This window comes from Gobio gobio (assembly GCF_949357685.1).
Source record: "Gobio gobio genome assembly, chromosome: 23".
Lineage (NCBI taxonomy): Eukaryota > Metazoa > Chordata > Actinopteri > Cypriniformes > Gobionidae > Gobio > Gobio gobio.
In genome coordinates, this window is record NC_137119.1 from 19,336,202 (window position 1) to 19,362,953 (window position 26,752).

At 38.5% G+C, this 26,752-nt stretch overlaps 1 protein-coding gene across 4 annotated transcripts in view; it reads right to left on the reverse strand.

Moving 5' to 3' along the window:
* kiaa1217 (KIAA1217 ortholog) overlaps positions 1-26,752 on the reverse strand; it is a 194,197-nt gene that overhangs the window by 97,496 nt on the left and 69,949 nt on the right. Inside the window, exon 1 of one of the 4 annotated variants that reach the window (XM_079805502.1) lies at positions 9,086-9,261. The exons of the other annotated variants lie outside the window; for them this stretch is intronic. The gene's annotated coding sequence lies outside the window, so the exon portion shown is untranslated. Of the gene's footprint in view, positions 1-9,085; positions 9,262-26,752 lie in introns of those variants that run through there. 4 annotated transcript variants of the gene reach the window in all.

The following is a 26,752-nucleotide window of genomic DNA, read 5'->3' on the forward strand; positions in this document are numbered from 1 at the left end:
ATTAATCTATCCATGCATGTCAAGTTTCACCTAGTTCATTCAACTGCCTGCAAACATATTTATAGGCCAGACACATTCCAGTCGCATGAAAACGAATAATCGTGTAACCACAGCCAAATAGGCCTTATGGAAAATCACATCCTTCCTAGCAGCCAGTAAGCTTTTTCCAGTGAAATTGCCCTCAATGCAGACAAGAAAAAAATCATCTGTTGAATTAAGACCAATCCGTGCAGTGCAATTTTGTACATTCGTGCTAACAGCCGATTATAAAGCGGAGAAAGATAAGGCGTCATTAGCATATGGTTAGAGCAGATAAATGAGGAAAAAAGGAACGAGAGACAGAGACAAAGTGAGATGACATAAAAGCGTGAAAAAAGGTCCTGACTGTTAGCAGTTACAGGGATTTCATCCATTTTATTAAGATTAGCCAAGTTTAATACCCAAAGACTCACTAAAGACCAAACATAATTAACCACTCAACTCTTACACTTTCACACACACACACACACACACACACACACACACACACACACACACACACACACACACACACACACACACACACACACACACACACACACACACACACACACACACACACACACACACACACACACACACACACACACACACACACACACACACACACACACACACACACACACACACACACACACACACACACACACACACACACACACACGCTTATGTCCAGCTGGGATGAAAAGAGCACATGGCTGATGAATCTGTAATTATAAGATGAAAGTGGGGACACTCTTAGGGATTATATGAATGTTCCATAAACCCTCGGAAATTATGGAATAGCTGACTTTTTTTTTCTCATTCAGTGTTTCTTTAGAGGAGAGAGGGAATGATTTCAAGAACTTTTTGCTGGTATTTATATAATATAATATAATTAATATAATATAATATAATGTAATAATATAATATAATATAATATAATATAATATAATATAATATAATATAATATAATATAATATAATATAATATAATATAATATAATATAATATAATATAATAATATAATATAATATAATATAATTAATATAATATAATATAATATAATATAATATAATTAATATAATATTATAATATAATATTATAATATAATATAATATAATATATTATAATATAATATAATATAATATATTATAATATATTATAATATAATATAATATAATATAATATAATTAATATAATATAATATAATATAATATAATATAATATAATATAATATAATATAATATAATATAATAAAATGTAATATAATATAATATAATATAATATAATATAATATAATATAATATAATATAATATAATATAATATAATATAATATAATATAATATAATATAATATAATATAATATAATACAAATACTTTTCCCCAGTCATCTCAATGGCAAAAAGTGTCCCAATCAACCTGAATGAAATCACGCTAATAAAATCAAAAAAAAAAAAAAAAAAAAAAAAAAAAAAAAAACATTTTCAAAAAGTTTGGGGTCAGTAAGATTTGTTTTAAAGAAATTAACACTTTTATTCAGCAATAATTCGTTCAAATAATCAAAAGTCACAGTAAAAGGCATTTATAATGTTACAAAATGATTTCTATTTCAAATTCTGTCCTTTTGAACTTTCTATTCATCAAATAATCTTGAAAAATGCATTCCACAAAAATATTATGCAGCACTACTGCTTACATTGTTAGTAATAAGAAATAATAAGGAATGTTTCCTGAGCACCAAATCATATTAGAATGATTTCTGAAGGATCGCGTGACACTGAAGACTGGAGGAATGATGCTGAAAATTCAGCTTTATCATCACAGGTATAAAGTACGTAAGTAGAAGTAAAATGATAAGTCATTTTAAATTTCACACTATTTGTGATCAAATAAATGCAGCCTTATTTTTGAGCATATGCGACTTCTTTCAAAAACATTGAAGTTTGCTATTAAACTTGCTACTATGATGCTTTTTTGATGCTAAGTGGTTGCTTACTAGCTCAAGTCAAAAGAGCTCTTCCGGGTATGATATAGCCTATAGATATGCATAAATCTATGGGATATTTCCACAAATCCATCATTCTCTAGGCCAAACTCCTGTCCAATCACATCAAAGTAATGGCACAGCTCTAAACGACGCATGTTTTGAGGCATCATTCATGTCCGTAGCACAAACAGAGCAGGGTGAGTTATGCACCAAAGTTTTTGTCGAATCGGTCTTGGGCTGCGATACAGTATACAGTGATACAGTATGAGCCTCCGCCTGGCATCGCAGACAGTGATACAGTATGAGCCTCCGTCTGGCATCAGTGAAATATCCACTGCCTCTCTCTCGGGCTTGGTGCCATTTGTAGGTGATCTGCTCTTGATTGCCTCAGTGGTTCCCATGGCAATGGGGTGCCTGTGGGTTACAGGCTAATCTGAGGAAAATAGTATAGGCTTCCTCAAGCATTACTACCCGCGGGGATGTGATCGGTGCGGAGAGGAGGGCTGATTTCATACGTCTCAGAAGGCTATGGTTTGATGCTTTGAAGAAAATGCTGACCGTAATGCTGAATGTATTTCAATGTGTTAAGTCAGGGGTTTTCAAACTTTTTAATGCTTTTTTAAAACAACTTGTTTCCTAATTTGATTAATTTGTCATTGTACTAAAGACAAAATACATGTAACTAGTATTATAATACACAGAATAGAAAACATTTTCAAAGCAATTCAAATGTGTATAAATAGTGATCAAGCAACAATTACAAGAAAAAACGTTACATTTTCTGCAGATTTCGTCTAGATGCCTCAGCAACATCTTTCAGACCACATTTTAACTACTGTGTTTATTCAGCTATGACTAATCATTGCTTAAGATCCTTGATCCAGTGTGGCCATCTAAGTACTTATTATTTGGCTCTCTGTAATACTTGATTCTGATTGGTCAATCACAGTAATCTGCAGTCAAATATTTTTGTGTGCAAAACTGCAAAACTGTATAATGACCGTCCTAGGCAATTCATTTCCAACATAGCAGTGCTAATTCCAGGTCTCTCATGACCCCACAGTCTCTCCTCTCACATAAAATAGCAACACAAAGCAATATTTAATGTCCATGTATTTATTCCGGATTCAGATAAACCTGTCACATTTATTTAGCGATAATGAGCGGCCATCTGTACATTATCCCATATGCGTTTTTGAAGGAGAAAGATAACGAGCAACCACAGTAGTTTATATTTATGTCAGCTGTTAAACTGAACAAATAAGCAGATACGTAACCACAGACTCTCAGGATTTGCCTTTAAACTCTCGATATTCCATGTCGCAAGACTCGCAACAGGGAATTGTGTTTTACTTCAAGGGATAATTAATCTCACAGCAAGGCATACAGACAAACCACGGATGGCTGATGTAAGATCATCATTCTGGACCCTGCATTCAGATCATAAAAGAGCAAAAACAAAGACCATCCATTCATCCAACATTCCCTTCTTTTGTGGCAAACTATAAAAAAGGCCTTAAAAACCCCTACACAGGCCAAGCGAGCTAGCAGTTCAGGCTTATGTAAGTTGCGGGTTGCCTCTTTCCTCACCACGCTGTGAGGTAATAACAGTGGTGAGCTGTCACTTTCCCACCTTCGTCAAGAGAGAGAAAAACAGTTAAGGAGAAATAAGAATTTAGTTTAAGTATGTGATATTATTAACTCAGGCTCATTGGAGAAACATGATTACAGAGGCAGATTATCAATTGTTAAATTCCTTCCACAATGCAATGTTATGATGAATTTTATCATAGTGAACATAACCAGATCCATACGTCCATAACCAGTCCAATCAAACATGAGTCATGACAAAAGAGCTCAAATACGTTTTAAGGAAAAAGCTAACACGGCATGGTTGCGTCAGAAAATGGGTTTTTATCCCAGATTTGCTTTTGTTCACACCTTGGTTAAGTTTAGGGTTAAGTTTACTGTAGGTCGTAGGCTACAAATGTGGAACATTAAAGGCACAAAATTTAATTTCCGCCGCTAGAGGTCGCTTATTCAAAGCAAAGGCGCAGCTTGATGACAAATTATATTTATGGATGAGCTAATGTATTAAAGATTTATTAACGTTACTGTAGTGTGAAGCAGGGTGGGGCTGAAAGCCGTTGGAGCGGAACGACACCACTGGAGCGATTGCTAATGATAGACAAGCGCAACACATGGCTCGAGAGCATTTTATCATATTCGATACAGTACATTTGAGTGTGTTGAAAGTTGTTATAATTCTACTCTGTGCGTTCGCTCGGCTATATGAGACACTTGTTGCACACTGCAGTAAGCTAGATCTATATTAGGCATGGTAAAAAATGGTACTCGCGGTAAATCAAGACAACAAGATTTAAACAATAAGACTAACTGTGTTGAGCTATATAACAATGATTAGTTTTCTGTCGATTAATGTATCCAAACAGTTGCTCATCTGTCTAATAAAACACATGATATATTAAAGCGTCTTTGGTGTTTCCATGGTTTCTACAATATAAAACAAGAAATCGAGAGTAATGCGAGTATGTCATTGATAGGCGACGCATTTAACCACGCATTTAAACACTCTTGGAAACATTTGGGATAATGTAAGTACACAAGTCAACAAAATGTATAACATTGTTCTAGTGGTTTTTGGATATTTTAATCCAAAAATCTTACATATTTAAAACCTTTCCGAACTGGGTTCAATATTTTGGTGTTAAAATACTTATGTAAAGTTAACCAATTGTAGGTTGACTCTACTGAAAAGTATAAACAGTGGCAGCACCAAAACATTGCTATTTGTTTGAACGTTCCAACCTGCCCAGCATAGCAACAGTTTGACCAATAGGGTGAGTTTTGGGCGTGACTATCTTTTAGTACAACCAATGGGGAGCGTCTGGAAAACAATTTGTATTTTGGCAATTTTGTTTTGAGATGCTGGTGACACTGAAACTACACCCTTCAGCTGCAAGATCAGAGAGTTAAAAATATGGCTTTCTGAATCAAAAACGGGGAGAAAATGTATCATGAAGGAAGGGTTGGTGCTAGACAGCCTTTTGACCGGGGAAACGGATATAACTTATGTTTTTGAGCGTGAATAAGTGTAAATAGTTAAATTTCTTGTAAAATGTAATTTGACCCAAGAAAAAGTAAACCTCTGCAAGAAAAGTTATGGATTCACGGATCAAATCCTTTGTATTAGACCCTTGTGGAAATGGCGAACAATGGAAACCGGCTCAGATCGTCATTACATAAACACGTGCAGGGTTTTGATCAAAGGGAAAAAGATTTGTCTTTTTACTATCCGATTAGAAAGTAGTACTTTCCCATTTCGAAGGAGAGCAGGATTAGTGTTGAAGAACCTTTGAGGAAGTTTGTTAAATGAGGGCGATTCAATTAGCGATTAGTTCGTATCTCTCAGCCAGGCTTCTGTAAAAGGGGCATGTGCTCTCAGACAGGATTAATATTTAATGGAGAACTGATGGATAAAGACTCCTCTGAGATGGTGCTACAGGTGCAGTCGTTCCGAGCTCAAGAACAGAGGAAGCACGCTGATATCGTGTGCCAAATCTAAGAGCAAATGCGTAAGGAAAATAAGCACTGAGTAAAAGGTTAAGTCCATCTCAATTGAGGCAGCTGTTTCATCTGGCTCTCGCAGATGGTTCAGTAATTTTCACTATGACATCACTGTCTTGCCTCTTATTTTCTTATTCTCAAAGATTGCTGAATATTGTGCAGGTGGGGACACACTGTGAGAGGCATTTCTGGAAAGGAATGGAAAACTTAGGATAAAATGGCTCTATCGAACACCAAAAAAATATTTACATTGCGTCAGCACACATATGTTGCAGGACATTTCATACAATATAGTTTTAGCATCACTGCAGCATGTTTTGGCATTAGTCTCAGTTGACAGCCTGATACCAAAAAGTAAGAGTTGGCAAAATTCAGAAGTTCTAATCTGTCTGGCTGACCACTAGGCAGCTTTTTGGAGTCTAGATGTTTTTATCAGTCCATAAAAGTTTACCAGGGTACTACAATTGCTCCATTCACATCCAATCTGCTAATTTAATTTATGTGGAAAAACTGCAGCAAACAAAGTAACATTAACATCCCAAGTTTTCAAGACAACAAAACCAGGGAAATAGATGCAAATTATTCAGTCACATGACTTTTTAATAAGCATCTAGGAATTTATTCTGTAAATGTGTTGCCATTTTAGTTTATGTGCAGGTACTCTGACTGAATAAAACATTCATCCACCTCAAATGGGCATGTGTTTTTTATGCAAATTTTGGTAATTTTATTCACATGTTGGTGTTTCTGTATTGTATTTTCTATGCAGTATCCTACAATTTACATAAAAATGTATGGATTTTTGAGTGTTATTGAGTGTTTCCTTGCCCAGAGATGGCTGTATCAGTCTCTGCATCAGTCTTATTATTGTGGTAGTACTTTGATATCAGATTTACCCCTACAGATCACATTAAAGGCACAATATGAAAGATTTTTAGATTAAAATATCTGAAAAGCACTAGAACAATGTTACAAATTTTGTTGACTTGTGTACTTTATCCCACGTTTCCAACAATGTTTAAATCCAGAGAAATCTGCTATTTTAACCAGGACACGGACCGTGTCATTGCGTCGCCTGTCAATGACGTCATATCTGCGTTTCCCCTCGATTTCCAGTTTTATTTTCGTAAAAACCATGGAATCACCAAAGACACTTTAATATGTTATGTGAGCAACTGTTTGGATACATTTATCAACAGAAAACGAATCGTTGTTACATAGCTCAACACGGTTAGTCTTGAATCACTTGTTTTCTTAATTTACCATGAGTACTATGTTTTTACAATGCCTCAGAGACAACACTACAATAGTCAAGTGGCTAACATAGTATAATCAGAAAGAGCTTTCTCCATGATACAATATATTTTAAAATTAATTGCTTGTCATTTAGCAACAGTCATTTAGTCATCCAGTTTTTATTAATATGATATTCTAATTTGTTTTAACCATGTAAAACAGCGCTATGTTACCCCACATACGCAAAGAAAAGAGCGGAAGTGGCCGACTGCAACATAAGCATAATAACAGCTCAGCTGGACTCGCTCTGCTCCCACGACTCTCAGTCCGCCCTACTTCACACCACCGTAACATTAATAAAAAACCTTAGCTTAACCATGAACTTGATTTCTGAACTTGAGTCCATCGGATTCCTTTCCATCGGCTGTGGAGGTGAAGATGACAACTCCCATGATTCCACGCTCATTCATGCCTTCATCAAGATACGCCTTTGTTTTGAATAAGCGACCTGTAGCGGCGAAAGTTACATATTGGGCCTTTAAAAAACACAAACTATTGCTGATTAGACAGCTAGGCATGTGCTGCTATTCTTGGCCAGAATAAGCTGCATACTGATAGTCTGGCTTGTATGTTATGGCACGTTCACTCTCCAGGGCCTCAGGCTCCAGACTCACAACACTATTGAAAAACCCAAAATTGCAAGACAACTAGCTAGACCAGCAGCAAGCAAGCATAAACCTGCTGGTCTGAGATTGAGTAGGGAACTTCACCTAGAGCTCCCTGATAGGACAATACAATCCCATAATAATCACCTAGTGGACACACAAATCAAACACCCAGATGCATTTAAAAAGCTAAAGGTAGATAACTTTTTGGCACTAAGGGTTATCATTGACTGTATTGTTACCTAAATACTAGTCATAAAAGAGTCTGGACTTGAACATAATGATAAGTTATACCACTTCAAAACAAGACAGCTGGGTTGGAAAATAAAAAAATGAAATCAAGAATACAAAATATAATGACCTTCAAGTGAAGTGAGCAGAAGAACAATTGCTGGTTGAGTGCTTGCTTTAGCAGGCTGCTGCAAGGACAAAAAAACTCAGAAGTGCGGAATAAGTAACATCCTCTGCCCAACAGTTAAGAGTCTATTACACTAGCCTCATTTCCTGGCTTCTGAATCCTGAGACACACACACATGCTCAAACACAGATCCAGAAGCTTCCTCATCATAAAACTCAAGTTCCACCTATCAGCACTACTGAATCGTACTTAAATTTATACCCAGCATCTCTGGATAAACAACCATGAGATAAAAGCTTTGATATTCCTTCCAGACATGCATGGGATGCAGCCCAAGACCTCCAGATGCAAATCTACTTAAACAGCATGGAGGGAGAAACTCGGAAAAGTTGTCACAACCCAGAGGAATTCTGGCTGCAGTCATAACTCTGAAACCAATGAAAAGCAGTTCAGATTTCACTTGATTATAAATTAAGTCAATGACATCTGAATACTTTGCAACTAACAGGCATGGAACGGGATCTCATGAGATAGTCGTAAAACATGTTTACAAATCTATAAGACTTTTAAATAATCACGAAGGCCAATGATGGGTTACAATGGAACGCCAACGGTGGTAAGAGGGAATGCGTTGTCACAAACAATATGTTTGTATATTTATGTGCACGCTGTAAAACCGCAGTTCTGTGGTTGCACAATGATAGATAGAGCGCTCAATGACAGATGAGTCGTTAGTTTCCAAGTAAACATGAAAACCGCATTATTGCCATGTTTGGTAAAAAACTAAATTTTCCTTTCTAAAGGAGAAAGTGTTGAAGTTTCACACCTAAACAAAGTTTAATATGTCAAAAAATGATGACAAACTCCCATGATGCATGCCAAATGTTTGCCCAAAACCTTTCAGAGCCCCTCAACATGCCTCCACATCCTTCCCTAAAGTAACAATAAAATATAAGAAACATTGTAGACTATCAAATGGCATGATTAAGCGCAAGGGGAGAAAGACTATAAACTTGCTGAATTGTAAAAGTAATATATTTGGCACTAAAGATGCCGGTTGGAGTTGGCATTTGAGTTTTAATTGCACTCTACACACGTCTCAATAAAAGTTACTGAAAAAAAAAAGTTTTTAATGTGACAGAGGAGAAGTGGAACTGAACGATGTTTCTAATTTCCCTTTACAGCTCTTTAAGTATGGAGAAAGAGAAATAGAGAGGTTGTGTTACTCACCTTATTTGCCCTGTCCAGGATCATACATCCAAACAACACCCGAAGCGTGAACAAGAGAGCAAGAGCGAATGAGACCAATTCTGCTTGCTACTGCTGCGGCTGCGACAGGGAAACTTTTTTTTCTTGTTGTAGGGCTGCTCCTGTTCCTCCAAACCCTCCAACTCTCTCTCTCTCTCGCTGACACTTCCTGTGCTGTCCCTTTACACCAACTCCAATCACTCCTCCAGATTCAGCCAAGGAGCATTGTTTAGACAGGACGTGTTGTGCGAGCGTGTGTGTGTTTTCGATTGTGTGTTTCGATGAATGCAGTTTTTGTAACTCTCTTGGCACTCCCTTGAGCCTGGATCACCTCATTGCAAGAAGAAAAATAGGGGAATGAAGAACTTTAGGGAAGAAAAGAAAAGGAGATGTGTGACAGAGAGAAAGAAAGAGCCACTGATGAAGAGCGAAGTGTGTGTGTGTGTGTGTGTGTGTGTGTGTGTGTGTGTGTGTGTGCGCGTGTGAGAGAGAGAGAGAGAATCCCTTAAGCTAAAACAAAACATGTGGAGGACTTCCTGCTATGGAGCCCCCTGCGACACAAACTTGGGCCATGTGTGTGCGCGCGCGTCTGTGAATTTAGAGCTTCCTCTCAAAATCCCTCAGTTTACCGTTAGAATCAAAGCCAGGTTTCAGTCTTAAGTGATCACAACAGAACATCTCTAAAACTCACAACAGATCTGTCCTAAAACCTGAGTTTTGCATACTGGCTACATAGTGCACTGTTAATAAACAGCAATCCTCAAGTGACCAATCTGGAGCATTCTACATAGGTGGCATCTCAATGTGCTGCACAAATAGCATGAGAGACATGTCCTGCAATTGATTTCAATAGAGTTTTCTGTTAACTTGTTGCTAAGCACAATAGTGATGCAACAAAATGTTGGCAAATGAAAATATTCGGCCTGAAACAGCAAAAAAAATACAATTTGGGCCAAAATAGTCATCGACCGAAACAGCACTTCTGTAATGACAAAGTTTCAGCATCTATTTTGTGCATACAGCGTGAATAAGCTACAACAGCTAAACTTGTCAGGTGTGTAGACGCACTTCATACCTGAACAGCATATGGTAACATAACATTCATTTATCCATTTACCCAAGTTCTTACGGTACATTCACACATCAAGTCAGCGTTAACGCTTCTCATTTACTTTGAGTGGGTGACGTCATGTGTTAGCGAACTGAATTGTGGGTTCTGTTGTGTTGTGTCACTGCCATTTCTTCCGGCAAAAGTTTTTCAACCGCCAACGCAGACGTCAGCCAATAACATTGCCTATGCAAATACCCTAGCGCAGACACTAGCCAATTGCATTCATGCAACACCAGAAAGGTAATGTGATTGGCTGTTGTCACTATGATGGTTGTGCCAACCATAGATATACAAAATTAAGGCTAGATGTCTTACGGCGGAGTCTCTAACGTCATCACCGGCGGCCATCTTGTCACAGGCAAGCTTTCTGGTGGGCTCTGTGGTACCTGATGTAAGGCGAGTGATCTGCACGAACACAAATACTCTTATCTAGCTGAAATCTTGACGGATTTACAAATGGTTTGGTTTCTTACAAACGTTATTAACGTGGCTATAATTCTGGATGCTTGAACAAATTATGAAGAATTATTCATAAGTACGCAGTTTCATAACTACTTCTCTGACGTTTATAACAAACCAAACAGTTTGAAAATCGGTAGAAAATTGAGCAAGTTAGTGAGCAAGCTGACTGTGACAAGATGGCCGCCAGGTGCGGACGTCGATCTCCATTGACCAGCAGAGCAGACGAGACTTCAGATTCGCCTTCCGTCAAGCATTGATGTCGACACCATGTGTGAATGCAGTGTTACCAAAACGTTATTTTCGGTTTTGGTTTTTGGCTAAATTCAAATTTTAATTTTGGTTTCAGTAAAATTTTTATTTCGGTACACAATACTCTCTACTTTCAATAATTTCTAAATGCATTTAACAAATTTGTATCAATACTTTTCACTATTGAATGAATTTGAGCTTGTCGCAATGCATTCTGGGATTCCTTTTACTGTAAAAGACTTGATGCTAAGCTAATAACATGACACTTTAAGCATAAAATACTTTGCATAAATATTGGTTAAATAATACCTTTCTAAAGACAGTGGACTATTTCCATCAATGGTTTTCAATTCTGAATGAATTTGAGCATGCCGTGATGCATTGTGGGATTGCAATGCTGCTGTTTTTTAAATAACTAAAACAAACTAAAATTAGATATCTTAGGATGCTGCATAATAAAGATGCCAAGCCTTCATGTCAAGAGCTCCTTAATATGCTGTCTACATTGGCAGCTCACTAGGTTTTGAGCATATTTCTGGAGTGTTTATGTATGTACTGTATGTACGAATATGAGGGAAGTTAGAGGTGAGAAGTGTAGTCATATGTTTTATCTGTGCTGATGAGTCAAATGAGGCTAATAATGTTAATTTTGTATTGTCATTGTCATATTTGTATTGTATTTTATTGCAACACTGGTAGACACAGCTTCGGTTTCAGTAGCGATGCGTCATACACTACAATATGTGTTAAAATCAGCTCAAAATCTGTCAACTCCGACTGTCCAGACTGCCACAGAATTTAGGCAACTATTGTGGACTCGTCTAGACTGCAAATCGGGGTAAAAATCTTAACAAAAGTTGTGTAGTGTATTCCAGCCTTTAGTCACTGGCAGATGAATTGAAAGAGAGGAGGAGTGAAGAGGGATGAAAGGCATATGATAAATAATGGAAAACACATAACTGTCCTTGGTTATCTGCAAAACTTACAACACTCAGGAGATGCAGACACACTCAGCCCTGCCCCCAAACACTCACTCACATGTTAAGACAAACACACACACACACACACGGATACAGTCATGTGGATGTCAAGAGACGCTTGGATAGGGTACGCTTGTGTGCTTCTGCAAACACAAACACACGCAATGAGCAGAGTGTGTTGTGAGCTACAGTAAAAAGAAAAGAATAAAAGAATGTTAATACTTTTAGTGTATGTATAAATATGCAAATTGGGTTGGAGGATCTGACAAATTTTGCTTCTGTACCAAATCAGTCTTTCCTGCCAAATATTAACTTTGACAACCTCCTTCCACACATATGAGGGGCTGTATATATATATATATACAAACACAAATTTTTTTTGGAAAGGCGTCTCTTATGCTCACCAAGGCTGTATTTATGTGATAAAAATACAGTAACTGTTTTCTATTTTATTTAAATACTGCATTTACTGTATATTATTATCAAAAATCTCAGTAATTATGTGACCAAAGTCTATGATGACCTTCTGACCCCAGTAGAGCAGCAAATGTAGTGCCTATCTGTGTGTGTGTAAGGGAGTGAGGTGAAACACAACATATACAACATTGTAAAAAGACAGAGAAAGAGTAAAGGATAAAGAAAAAGGAGTAAAGAGAATTAAGTTTCTGTATACTATGGGGCTGTTGAATATCAAAGCTTGTTTCCGTCACAGAATAAAAAATAAAAAAGGCAATTGCGACTTTTTATCTCACAATTCAGACTTTTTTTTGCAAATTATTTTTAGCAATTACCATTTAATGTTTTATTCTGTGGCGAAAACAAGCTTCCATAGTTGAATGCTTGAATCTGATTGGCTGACGAACGTTCTAAGTTGTGTAGTTGTTTTCAGGAAAACACATGGCTAAAGTTGTTCCAGTCAAGAAGCAAATAAATCTAGTAAACAACAGGATAAAAAAAAAATTGCCCATGTTTTTGCTACAAAATGATGTTTTATTATGTATGGAAAGCACATACTCTCTTTCTCCCACTCAAACACACACACATACAGCACAGACACACGCTCGCACAGAAACGGGTTGATGATTTTATAGTAAAATAGTAATTTTTTTAATAGTAAAATGTATTAGTAAAACAGTTTAGCAACTTAAAAGTTACATGACATTTCTCACTAGCGAGGTATTTGTGACATCCAATAGCCGCATAGAGGTTAGGAAGTGGGATAGCTTGTGACTTATTCGCACTCATCATTTCCTACAAAAGGAAGACTCACAATCTTATCTTGCTTTCGATTTTATTTCAACAAGGCATATGAAGACATGATTTAAACCGATGCAATAACAGAAAGGTGGCTCCCGCTACTCGCCCCTTCTAACCTGCTTCTAACACTAGCTCAGACAATCTGCCAAAGGAAATAAAGAAAATGGAAGTGCCCATGTGACAGTGAATAACCAATAAGAAATAACAAAGAATTAATGCTCCTACACAAGGTAATAACGGTGCAGATAAACCTACAGTTTCGCTATAGTTACTAGCTCTAAAATGACGTTTTGGAATTAGCAAGGGAGGCGTGGGATTAGAAGCCAAAGACATTAGTCCTACACACGATTGTCTTATGGACAAAAACCTGACAAATGTCTTGAAACAGCTATAACATCTAAACAGTGTCTTGAGGTGTGGTAACCATAATTAAAGCGGAATAATTGATTCCAGTCTTTTGAATTATTAGAAAATAATGAACACCTGATGTGTAACAGCCACTCTGGTTCCCGTCATGGCCACATTACCACTTCGGCTGTCCATTATTGTCTAATAATTCTGCGCCTGTCATCAATTATTCCTTACTTAATATACAGCCATACTTTAAATCAGTGAAAGTATCCAGCCTGTGATGTCAGGAAATGAGGGCTGTTCAAACTTGCACTAAACGCCACGTTAAAACACTTACATCTTATTCACATCGAAACAAATTTAGATGAACTGCAGTGATTATTTCCAGCATTCCCAGCCACTGATCATGCTCTAAAATAGAATTTTTCTGCAGGCTACAAAAGTTCATGAGCTGACAGAAAAAGAGAAACAAAAAACACAGACAACGACAGCTTTTCAAATGATTTGATTTGATCGCTGGTCCGGGAAGGCCTCAGATTAACTATAACTCTGCCATTTTGAATTTTTCCTTTAATTATGCTCAACATTCCATGATCTTCTGTCTCTCTGTGAGCCCGAAGGAATTCAGAGTCAGATGAGATGAGATGATTGGTCTGGCTGTCTGACTGATGATATCATAATGGCTGAACTCATTCTATTTCCTGAGTCTGATTATGGGGACGTTTATCAAATTCTAATATGCACAGAGGCAGTTACTGACTTGAACCTAAAATGAGAAACGAACTCATCTCTGCTCTGCACACACACACACACACACACACACTAGACAATAGTAGACAAGTAGGAGCTGTTATAATCAGTGACTTTTATACAAATTAGCATTTTTTTTATGTGCCTGATGTGACTGTGTGATGAAGGTTTGAAGATTTGTCATGAATAAATTGTTAATATACACATAGAAGTTTGAATGGGCATGATGCACAAACACACACACAAACACACACACACACACACACACACACACACACACACACACACACACACACACACACACACACACACACACACACACACACACACACACACACACACACACACACACACACACACACACACACACACACACACACACACTTCCGTTTTTTATGGGAACTTTCCATATACATAATGATAAAGTTTGGAGTTAGTAAGGTTTTATAATGTTCTAAAATATTTCTAGTTAAAATAAATGCTGTTAATTCAAATGTATTCATTAAAGCTGCACTATGTAACTTTTCCATCCATTAGAGGTTGCCTATTCAAAACAAAGGCGTAGTTTGATGACGCCACATTTGAGCGCAAAATCTTGGGACATGTGGTCTTCACCTCACAGCCGGTTAAAAAGAATCGGGATAGGACACGGGCAGAAATCAGGTTCATGGATGTGATTATTAATGTTAAGATGCAGAGCAGGACCAAGTGTTGTGGGAGCTGAGCAAGGCCGCTGGAGCGATTGTTAATAAGAAGAGTGGAACACACGCCTTGCGAGTAGCGGGACTGTTATTATGGCATATTCGCCACTTCCGCTTTTCCGGTCATGAGTATGAGGAAAAACGCAGCTCTGTTTATTATATCAGATACAAATGAGTGTGTTGAAAAATATATTATGACGTTACTTTGTGCGTTCGTTTGGCGGCTGCTATGACACTTGTTGCACACTGCAGTAAGAGTAAAGCGTTTTTGCAAAATAAAGCCGGAAACAGAGGTTAACGCAGATATGACACAATCGACAGGCGACTCCCTCACACATCCCGTTTCCTTTCCGTCCCGCAATTTTCTCACGATTTACAAATAGTTGGAAACATTTGGGATATTGTAAGTACTCAACTGAACAAAATATATAACACTGGCCTAGTGGTTTCTGGATATTTTACTGAAAAATCTTTAGTGCACCTTTAAAGTGTCCTGAATGTGACAATGAAGACTGGAATAAGGATGCTGAAAATTCAGCTTTGCATCAAAGGAATAAACTACATTTCAAATAGTGCTGACAAATCGATTAATTGCGATTAATCGCATCCAAAATAAAAGTTTGTGTTTACCTAATATATGTGTGTACTGTGTACAGTATAATTATTATGTAGGCTATATATAAATAGCCTACACATGCAGTAGTGGACAGTGACAAAGTATTTTCTTCAAGTACTTCACTCAAGTATTTTTATTTTGAGATGCTTTTACTTCACTACATTCCAAAGCATAAGATCGTACTTTTTACTCACTACATTTCATAAAACATATAGTTGAAGAAATCGTCACATGCTCAGAGACGCAAAAATGGTGTCCGATTCATGCACAAACGGATTCTTTTCAATCATCCTGTTCAATCGAATTGCGAATCACATCAAACAATTTATCCATGAACTGGATTGATTGGGTTGCAGTTGTTCTCGAGTCAACAACTCACTGATTCAATGTTCTGTTCAGAGCGAGTCAGTGAAATGAATGTACAAGTCTGAAATTTAGCCAAGAACTGGAGGATCCTTAGCCTGGATGCCAGCCTAACATAGCCCCGGCCACAACATTTGAGGTCAGGAAGTTTGGTCTGGACTTGAGACGTTGTGGAGGAACTATGCTCGAACAAGAGCTGTTCGGAACAATCAAATTGTCAGGGCGGGCTTTATACGATGATGGACAGATGATCAAGCACTCTGCGTATCCTTAAATTCGTTTTACAACACCAGCAAAGAGAAACACAAATCAACAAGCAACAAAAAGCCACACGTTTGTTTTTAATGAAAATAATAATGCATATTAAAGCATAATAAGATGTCTTCTAAAAGCTGATCAGACAGATGACTGACTCATAGATTAATAAACACAGCCAAAGAACACAATCTGACGATTACAAAAATCTGCCCAACTTAATTACCTAATGGCATGAACAAATCACACACACACACACACACACACACACACACACACACACACACACACACACACACACACACACACACACACACACACACACACACACACACACACACACACACACACACACACACACACACACACACACACACACACACACACACACACACACACACACACACACACACACACACACACACACACACACACACACACACACACACACACACACACACACACACACACACACACACACACACACACACACACACACACACACACACACACACACACACACACGCACGCACGCACACACACACACACACACACACACACACAGTCAAGCCAGGCCAGCAAAACAATATCTGTCTCAACATGTAAAGATTCCTCGTCCGATCACCCAAACACACATCTTTCAGTACCTTTTATGGAGACAGTTGTTGATGTTTCAGTCACTGGCTCAATAGATGTTGGAGAGCTTTAGACGAGCGCATGCTGATTTACAGCAGCATGAATCTACACGCTGTGACGTATATCAGCTCTGCTTGGTTCTTCAGTAAATCAAAGTGCCGCGCTACTGCGGCCAAAAAATAGCCCTCAGGCAAGATATGAAATTTACCAATCAACATCAGGTACCATCTTAAAACCACTATAATCATCATTATACGGATTGCTCTGACATTGCATCATCTTTTGGCAGAGTCAACATAGGTGCTTGTCAGCACATCCTTTGTGAAACAAGAAGTGATCTTTATTTTATTGAATGTGATTTTGTAGTGCACTTCAAATCCTAAAAGTATATTTTAGAAAACAAAATGTACTACAAAATATAATATTAATAAAATAAAAGGCCACTCTAATGACTATGCACTTTAAAAAAGTGCACTTTGTAATAAAAGTTTTAGTTTAAAGTACATTTTAAAGGGATAGTTCATCTAAAAATGTAAATTCTGTCTCGTATTAATTACTCATCCTCATGTCATTCCAAACATGTAAGACTTTCGTTCATCTTCGAAACACAAATGAAGATATTTGTAATGAAATCGGAGAGCTTTCTGTCCCTCCATTAACAGCTACACAACTGACACTTTTCATTTTCATTTTGGGGTGAACTAATCATTATGTTTTAATATTTTGTCATTTTTTAAGGAAGTACACTTATTTTGATGTGTTGACTAACATACTAAAGCAAAGTATGTGATTATAATTTTAACTTTACAGTCGTAGAAGAAAAGGTTCTATATAGAACCTTAAAGGGTTCTGTGAGGCACTTCATACACTATATTGCCAAAAGTTTGGGGACACTTGCCTCTACATGCACATGAACTTTAACGACATCCCGTTCTTAATCCGTAGGGTTTAATATGGAGTTGGCCCACCCTTTGCAGCCATAATAGCTTCAACTCTTCTGGGAAGGCTTTACAAGGTTTAGGAGTGTGTTTCTGGAAATTTTTTGACCATTCTTCTAGAAGCACATTTGTGAGGTCAGGCACTAATGTTGGACGAGGAGGCCTGGCTCGCAGTCTCCACTCTAATTCATCCCAAAGGTTTTCTATCGGTTTGAGATCGGGACTCTGTGCAGGCTCATCCATGTCTTTATGGACCTTGCTTTGTGCACTGGTGCGCAGTCATGTTGGAACAGGAAGTGGCCATCCCCAAACTGTTCCCACAAAGTTGGGAGCATGAAATTGTCCAAAATGTCTTGGTATGCAGAAGCATTAAGAGTTCCTTTCACTGGAACTAAGGGGCCAAGCCCAACCCCTGAAAAACAACCCCACACCATAATCCCCCCGTCCACCAAACTTTACACTTGGCACAATGCAGACAGGCAAGGGCCGGTCCCCATGGAAACAGCCAAACGCAGAGAAGTGTGTGAACATGTCTCCACTGCTCTAGAGTCCAGTGGTGACGTGCTTTACACCGCTGTGTCCAACTCTTTGCATTGCACTTGGTGATGTAAGGCTTGATGCAGATGCTCGGCCATAGAAACCCATTCCATGAAGCTCTCTGCGCACTTTTTTTGAGCTAATCGGAAGGCCAAACAACACTCGATGGCACCGTGTCGAATGTGGACGAGGTCGAACTGGAAGCCATGTTAATCTTGAACTAAATCAGCCACCGTAGGAGTTAAAACGAAATCGGAATTGAGAGGAACAGAAACTATTATTCACTGGATGGTCATATACCCTTTCCACCGCTAGATGGGGGAAAATATCACACAGTGTATCTTTAAGAGTGAGTCGCCGACTGTTTCCGTCATTAAACTAGCAAAAGTAGATTCTGACACGCCCTACTGCGCTCAGATCGTCATAAATAGGCCCAATTATCTTTTAAACTACATCACTGTAGTATTGGACAGTGGTTGCTGTTGTTACTGGACACTGGGGCAGTTTGCAAACTTTTTCATTTTGTTAACTTCAATGAAACACCCGCTGCAACTGCAATTGACAGCTGTATTGACCAATCAGCATTCAGGAAGTGAAATATAGGGTTTTTAGATAAGAGAGAAAATTACTATGGCTCAATGTGTCTGGTGCGAAACCAATGAGCAACACGACCTTCTTCATTGTCATTAGCTGCAACATCCCAAAATCGAATAAACTACAAGAGATAGAGTGCAATGTTTTGAACTCGAAGGCACATTTTTTTATGGCTGTTGAAATTCAAATCATGTATACAGTGCTTTGCCTCTCACCTTTAAAACCCCTTCCCCTTTTCTCACTTCATTTCCTTGTTTCTATTTCACCGGTCTCTCTGTACCAGGAGCTCGTCTATCCATTAGATGCTGCATCAGAATAGAGCGAACAGAGAAGAAGAAAGAGAAAAAGAAAGAGTGCGAGCACATAACCTACACTCAGTGCCAACATTTCAGGAAATCTCTTCATCTTTTCATCCTTGCTTAACCAGACTTTTCTTGAAACAAGGAGTCTCTTTAGGAGACGGTGTTCATTAGGTGTGTGTGTGTGTGTGTGTGAGTCTAACCCTCTTGGCTGACCCTAATAAGCAACCACACACAGCTTGCTGAATAGACTTCAAACAGAGACGCTACTTTTAATCAGCACTGAGAAAACCAGAGCACAACCTGTTCAGAGAGAAGAGGGTAAGAAAAAGCAAGGGATGGAGGGAAAAAAGAGAAGAAGAGGTGGAGAAACTAGAGAGACAGACAAACAAGAAAAATGGCAACCTCTAACAAACGACGTGAGCGGAGAGGCGAACGAAAAGGGAAAGACAGAAGAAACAGCAACAGAACAAAAAGAAGACGACAAGCTCTGGAGGAATGTGAGGAACAGTCCATCCATTGCACCAGTTTACGATTAAAAAGATACAATTTTCTGTCAGTGCTGCATGTGTGGGCCTCAAACCTGTCAGAGCTCATAGTCTCATAAGGACTCTGTGGAAACTGGGGCAGAGAACACTAGATCTCCAATTAAACTTCTGCAAACTCAGAGAGATGTGACTTCGTGAGAGATTATTTGATTATTGAAGACATTGACGTGCTCTGATGCTGTATTGTATAAAGTGCTTTTATTCAAAGCAGCTTTATAGTGATGAACAGGAAAATAATGATTCAATGATGCAAACAGAATTAAATTCTGCTGTAAAGTAGCTCTAAGGGTGCTTTCACACCTGAGCGTTTGTTTCGGAACCTGAAATGTTCTACAGAACAATAAAGCAAATGGTATTATAATTCATAACAGGAAATGTGCTATGTAAATATAGCGGTAGTGTATGATTCTATGAGTGAGCACATTAGTTATCAAAACCAAAATTATGGAAGCAATTCTGACTTTTTTTTCAGAATTGCAAGATATAAACACGCAATTGCGAGTTAAAAAGTCAGAATTGATACAGTGCATCTGGAAAGTATTCACAGCACTTCACTTTTTCCACATTTTGTTATGTTACAGCCTTAATATAAAATGGATTAAATTAATTATTTTCCTCAAAATTCTACAAACAATACCCCATAATGACAACACGAAAGAAGTTTGTTTGAAATCGTTGCAAATTTATAAAAAATAAAAAACTAAAAAAATCACATGCACATAAGTATTCAAATTTGAAATTGAGCTCAGGTGCATCCTGTTTCCACTGATCGTCCTTGAGATGTTTCTACAACTTGATTGGAATCCACCTGTGGTAAATTCATGACATGATTTGGAAAGGCACACACCTGTCTATATAACAGTTAACAGTGCATGTCAGAGCACAAACCAAGCCATGAAGTCCATGGAATTGTCTGTAGATCTCCGAGACAGGATTGGATCAAGGCACAGATCTGGGGAAGGGTACAGAAAAATGTCTACAGCATTGAAGGTCCCAATGAGCACAGTGGCCTCCATGATCCATAAATGCAAGAAGTTTGGAACCACCAGGACTCTTCCTAGAGCTGGCCACCCGGCCAAACTGAGCGATCTGGGGAGAAAGGCCTTAGTCAGGGAGGTGACCAAGAACCCGATGGACATAGCTCCAGTGTTTCTCTGTGGAGAGAGGAGAACCTTCCAGAAGAACAACTATCTCTGCAGCACTCCACCAATCAGGCCTGTATGGTAGAGTGGCCAGACGGCACATGGCAACCCACCTGGAGTTTGCCAAAAGGCACATGAAGGACTCTCACACCATGAGAAACAAAATTATCTGGTCTGATGAAACAAAGTTTGAACCCTTTGGCCTGAATGGCAAGCGACATGTCTGGAGGAAACCAGGCACCGCTCATCGCCTGGCCAATGCCATCCCTACAGTGAAGCATAGTGGTGGCAGCATCATGCTGTGGCGATGTTTTTCAGCGGCAGGAACTGGGAGACTAGTCAGGATCGAGGAAAAGATGAATGCAGCAATGTACAGAGATATCCTTGATGAAAACCTGCTCCAGAGTGCTCTGGACCTCAGATGGGGCAAAGTTTCATCTTCCAACAGGACAATGACCCTAAGCACACAGCCGAGATAACAAAGGAGTGGCTACAACTCTGTGAATGTCCCTGATACCCCTTTTCCACCAAGGCAGTGCTAGAGCTAATTCAGAGCCAGAGTTAGTCCCAGTTCATAGTTGGTTCGACTGAGGAGCCTTCTAAGAACCGTTTGCTTTTCCACATGCTGAGAGCCACAACAGAGCCAGGTCTTACGTCACTGAATACGTCTCATCTTTCTCAGCAACGCTAGCGAGGCAGCGGCAATGTTGCCAAGTCCGTGGTTTTGCTGCGGGCTGTTTTTTCATGTCCGCGGGATGAAGCGACCCCAATTATGTGATATTTAGCCCCGGGAATGTGAATTTTAGTAGGCAACCATGCCAAAAAACACATATTTTACCCCCAAATGTGATTTTTACTAGGGAATCCCCCCTGAAACGCGATTGGGCTTGTTTTGAGTAGCAATTGGGCGGGTTTTGTTGTGAAAACCTGGCAACCCTGGGCAGCGGGAAACAAACACACACCAGGCTTGTTCGAGATGCATCGGCACTGCGCAGACCGATCCACGTATGATATAAAATAAAAAAAACGCATGAGTGAATCAAAAGCATAACGAGTCATATGCTCTCGCTGGACTCGTTATCATACGGCGATCGGTCTGCACAACACCGCTGCGAACAAGCCTTCCATCAACAAAGCAAACGTTGGGTTACTATTGATTCACATGGCTTTACGATCCTACATCGGCATCAAAACACAACGAAAACACAGCGAATCCAACGCATTCATGCAGTTTGCCGTAATTTGTATAGACGGAGATTACAAACGAGCAGCAGCTGTTAGCTCCATTAGCTGCATTAGCTGCTTCAAAAATGGCGGATCTCAAGTTTGTGTTCGTCTTGTTGACCCCGCCCCCAGCGCCTGACGTAATCGGGTCTTACTTCTAGCCCTGTTCTAGCCCAGCAATGTTTTGGTGCTACTTAAGAACCACTTTTTCTGGCTCGGAGCTGGGGCTTTGGGTGTGGAAACACAAAGAACCGATTTGAAACTAGGCTCTGGCTCCGATCTAGCTCTAGCTCTGCCTTGGTGGAAAAGGGGTAGCCTATGAGTGGCCCAGCCAGAGCCCAGACTTGAACCCGATTGAACATCTCTGGAGAGATCTGGAAATGGCTGTGCACCGATGCTCCCCATCCAACCTGATGGAGCTTGAGAGGTCCTGCAAAGAAGAATGGGAGAAACTGCCCAATAATAGGTGTGCCAAGCTTGTTGCATCATACTCAAAAAGACTCAAGGCTGTAATTGGTGCCAAAGGTGCTTCAACAATGTATTGAGCAAAGGCAGTGAATACATACGTACATGTGTTTTTTTTTTTATAAATTTGAAAAGATTTCAAACAAACGTCTTTCACATTGTCATTATGGGGTATTGTTTGTAGAATTTTGATGAAAATAATGAATTTAATCCACTTTGGAATAAGGATGTAACATAACAAAATGTGGAAAAAGTAAAGCGCTGTGAATACTTTCCGGATGCACTGTATCAGAGGGATGTCTTGGTCACTTGAACTCATATTGTGATGCAAGCAGATGAACATTCACAGGAATTCCACCATTGTGCTACTTTAAATAACATGCTCACAGCTGGGAACCAAAGACTGGATTCCCATCCAGGAATAGTCACAATGGAAGGAAGGAACCGTTTTAGTCCAATCCTGCCATTGCAGATCTAGTGAAAACAAAGATAAAAAAAAAATAAAAAAACGTAATGTCAGGAGTCAGGAATCAAGAAAACTTCCCATCTAGCATGATCTGGAAATTAATATCTGTCTCATTCTGCATAGTAGAAGTGTTCTGAATCTCTTTGTTGTGGTGAGGTGTGCAGATTTCATCACAGAAACTGAAGGAGTATTTGTAATTCTAGTATGTGTGTAGCACGTCAGCTGAAATCGTACAAAAGCCTTACTGACATTTAATTAACAGTGTAGTTTCCATTAACTAAACTCTTACTTTTGGTATACTAAAATGAAGCTAAAATAAAATATAAATTTTAGATGAAAAACTTAAATGAAAATGAGAAATGCTGCTTTGGCAGCTAACTATTTAAGTTGATGTACTAAAATGATTAAAACTGAAATAAAAGTAAATGAAAGATAAAAATTATACTATATTTGAGTGAATCAAACTTATACTAAAAATTTTATTCTCGAACTCGAGATATAAATACTAAAATAGTATATAAATAATACTAAAATAACACTGAATTATAGCATTTGTAACAAGTAGCCTCTATTTACAACAGAGAAACACAGGATGAGAGGATTGTGTGAATAGACTACATGTGTCAGAACTGAAACGCTAAAGCCCGGGACACACACGACGTTAAAGAACTAGCTATGACGAAAGATGACTTGTTGATGATGTGTTGTCACCTCTCGTCGACTGCATCTCGGCCAAAAAGCTGTGCTTGAACACCAAACGGACTAAAGGCATCTGTGCGTTCTGGGCCTGCATGCAAGTAAATGTCTGTAATAGTCTTTTTCGTCATTCAAAAAAACGAAACTGCAGATATACAAACCATAAACAAAGCAGTGCATGCATACCATTTTGAATAGACTATCAATCACACTGATCACTTTCTTCATTCCAGTCGGCTCATGTTATTATGAAATTATTTGTGCATTTGAATGCTCAGGTAAGATTACATAAAATTATAACAGCCTTGACTTTTATTCTGTTTTTAATTTATTCTTTTATTCTCGTTCACTGCCTCATTCTCTAAGCGGAACAACCAATCAGAGTTCTCTCGACGGCCCGACGCTAATTCAACATGCTGAATTGGCACAAAAACCCCAGACGGCATCTAACTAGAGCGAACAACACTCCGGAAAAACTAAGCCGACCGACACTAATAAATGTCTATTGCCCGACGACCGACCAGCTTGGCCCTAAGAGCTTACAGAATAGAATTGGTTTGTACAACCTAATTGCCTTTGTAGAAACATGGAACATGACAGAAATGCATCTGGTTATTAAAGTAGTAGGCCTAGTTCACCTAAAATTAAACATAACTTTCTTTCTTTTGTGAAACACAAAAACTTCTGAATCTTTTGAAAGAATATCACAGCCTTTTTCTTACAATGAAAGTGGATGGGGACTGGAGTTGTCAAGATCCGAAGAGGACAAAAAAAAAGCACCATAAAAGTATATATGTATGACATAAGGGATTTTTGGGGGGTGAAATATCTCTTAGTTCTAGAGTGCAGACAAGAGCTTTTTTTCTGCTGGAATCAACATCTTCAAAATCTTTATCAACATCTCAGACACAACATCTCAATTTCTTGCGCATGTTTTTATTGATTTCAGCTTAGGAAAGTTATCTCTGATGGCTCCCCAATGACACTTGGACATACTCATGAAGAGGCACTTAACAGAATAAGAAAATGTATCTGTTTTTTTTTAGCAATAGTTCTTTAGCAATAACAACCGGCACTTAACTGCAGTCTTCACATGTGATGAACCTCAGGGCATGAATTCAGCTCAGAGGGAGATAAACAGTAACAACAAAACCAGGTGTGTCCCCGCTCTGTCTGTAGCTCTTTCTCTGACTCATATCACCCTAGACACTTTGTGACATCTAAACTGCGTAGAGCTACACCATGAATCAATACAAACTGCCTCGAATGTCAATATACTTGTGCAAATACACACAACTTGTTGGTTCTTGCCTAGTCAGTGACCCAATACAACGTTTGTCTAAGGTGGGCTTTGTTGAATGGGTCTCGCCCTCCCTTTTTTCCACATTTAATTTACCTCAGGTTCTGGATACAAAGCATAGTAATTCTCATTTTTAAAATACAAGTTTGGTTACCTAAGAGTTTTTTTTAATTACATATTCACCCTCATGGGGTTTCAAACTTTCTTTCTTCTGAAATACAAATTAAGACGTTTTGAAAAATGTTCATGCTGCTCTTTTCAATGCAAAGAAATAATAATTAGACTTTCTGCTAAACATCTCATTTCATGCTCCACAGAATAAAGAAAGTCATACAGTCAGTGACCTAATTCAGAGTTTGTCTAAGGTGGGCATTGTTGAAAGGGTCTCTCCCTCCCCTTTTCATCCAGATTTCATTGATCTCAGGTTCTGGTTACTGGCGACTGTGTCCTGTAAGCCATTTTTCGCAGCCTATGAGCTCAGCGGAAAGGATTCTGGAAAATTCCTGAAGTAAGGAAAAGTATCTAAGTGCTACTCCCTCTCCAGACATTAACTCTCCTCGAATGCTTTAGGAGACTAGAATATCTCGCAACACAGAATGATAAACCTTTCCTTTCTTTCTCTCCCTCCCCTTTTCGATCCTTCCTGCCAAACGGTGAACAATTACCAGATTCCATTGCCATTAAGTTAAAGCACTCAGGCACTTTTCATTAGCGGAGTTGGTCGGTGACCTGTGGATCAACTTCTGCCCACATGAATTTAGTTTTTTAACAAACAGAGCACTCCATCTGTCTGAAGGAATAATAGGCTGCTGGTGCTAGATTAATGTAGTGGCTTCCAAACACAAAATACCTCATTTAAGAGAGTAATTTGGTTACAATAAATCTGGGATGAGCAAATAGTGTCCATGTCCCTCCATGTCTGCTTTCTATCTTTCGAATATCTTAAAAATATGCTTAAATAAAAAGCTCAAGTTCTCATTTGTAAAAAAAGAAAAGAAAAAGAAAATATACAAGCTTCTTGCTTGGTTGCCTTACAGTTTAGAGCCAGCTCACCCAAAATTATTATTTTTTTCCTTTTTATTATATATTCAACCTCATGTTGTTTCAAACCCTTACTGCTTTCTGTTTTGCTGTGGAACACAAACTAAGATGTTTTGAAGAACGTTCATGCTGCTCTTTTCCATGCAAAGGAAGCATAAGCACACATTCTGCGTTTCTATTCCACAGAATAAGTCATACAGGTTTGGAACGATATGAATGAAAAAGATTTAATTTTATTTTAATGTAAAGTATTCCTTAAAAAAAGCAAACCTGTCTCTCTTATCAATCTAAGGGTGTTTTAACACCTATAGATAGTTTATTTTGTTCCGAAACAGGGACTTAATTTGTTACAATGTTGCATTTTTTCTTGGTTCGGTTTGCCTTCACTAGGCAACATTTCAAACCATACCAAAATGTGTTCACGCAAGTCACATGCGAGTACAACTGTCCTCTTATTGGTCAGAGTTTCCTCTGCGTCATCCATCAAGATGATTGACAAGTTAACTCCATGAGCTTATTGTGGCTTTATTTGTATAATTGTACAAACATATACGAATGTAGCCATCATTTAAATCATATACTACATTTGTATTAATACTGCAGAAAATTAAAATACGCTCTCTCTGGATCTCCCAGCGCTGTCCAGAAATTAACTGTGCAAAAGACAC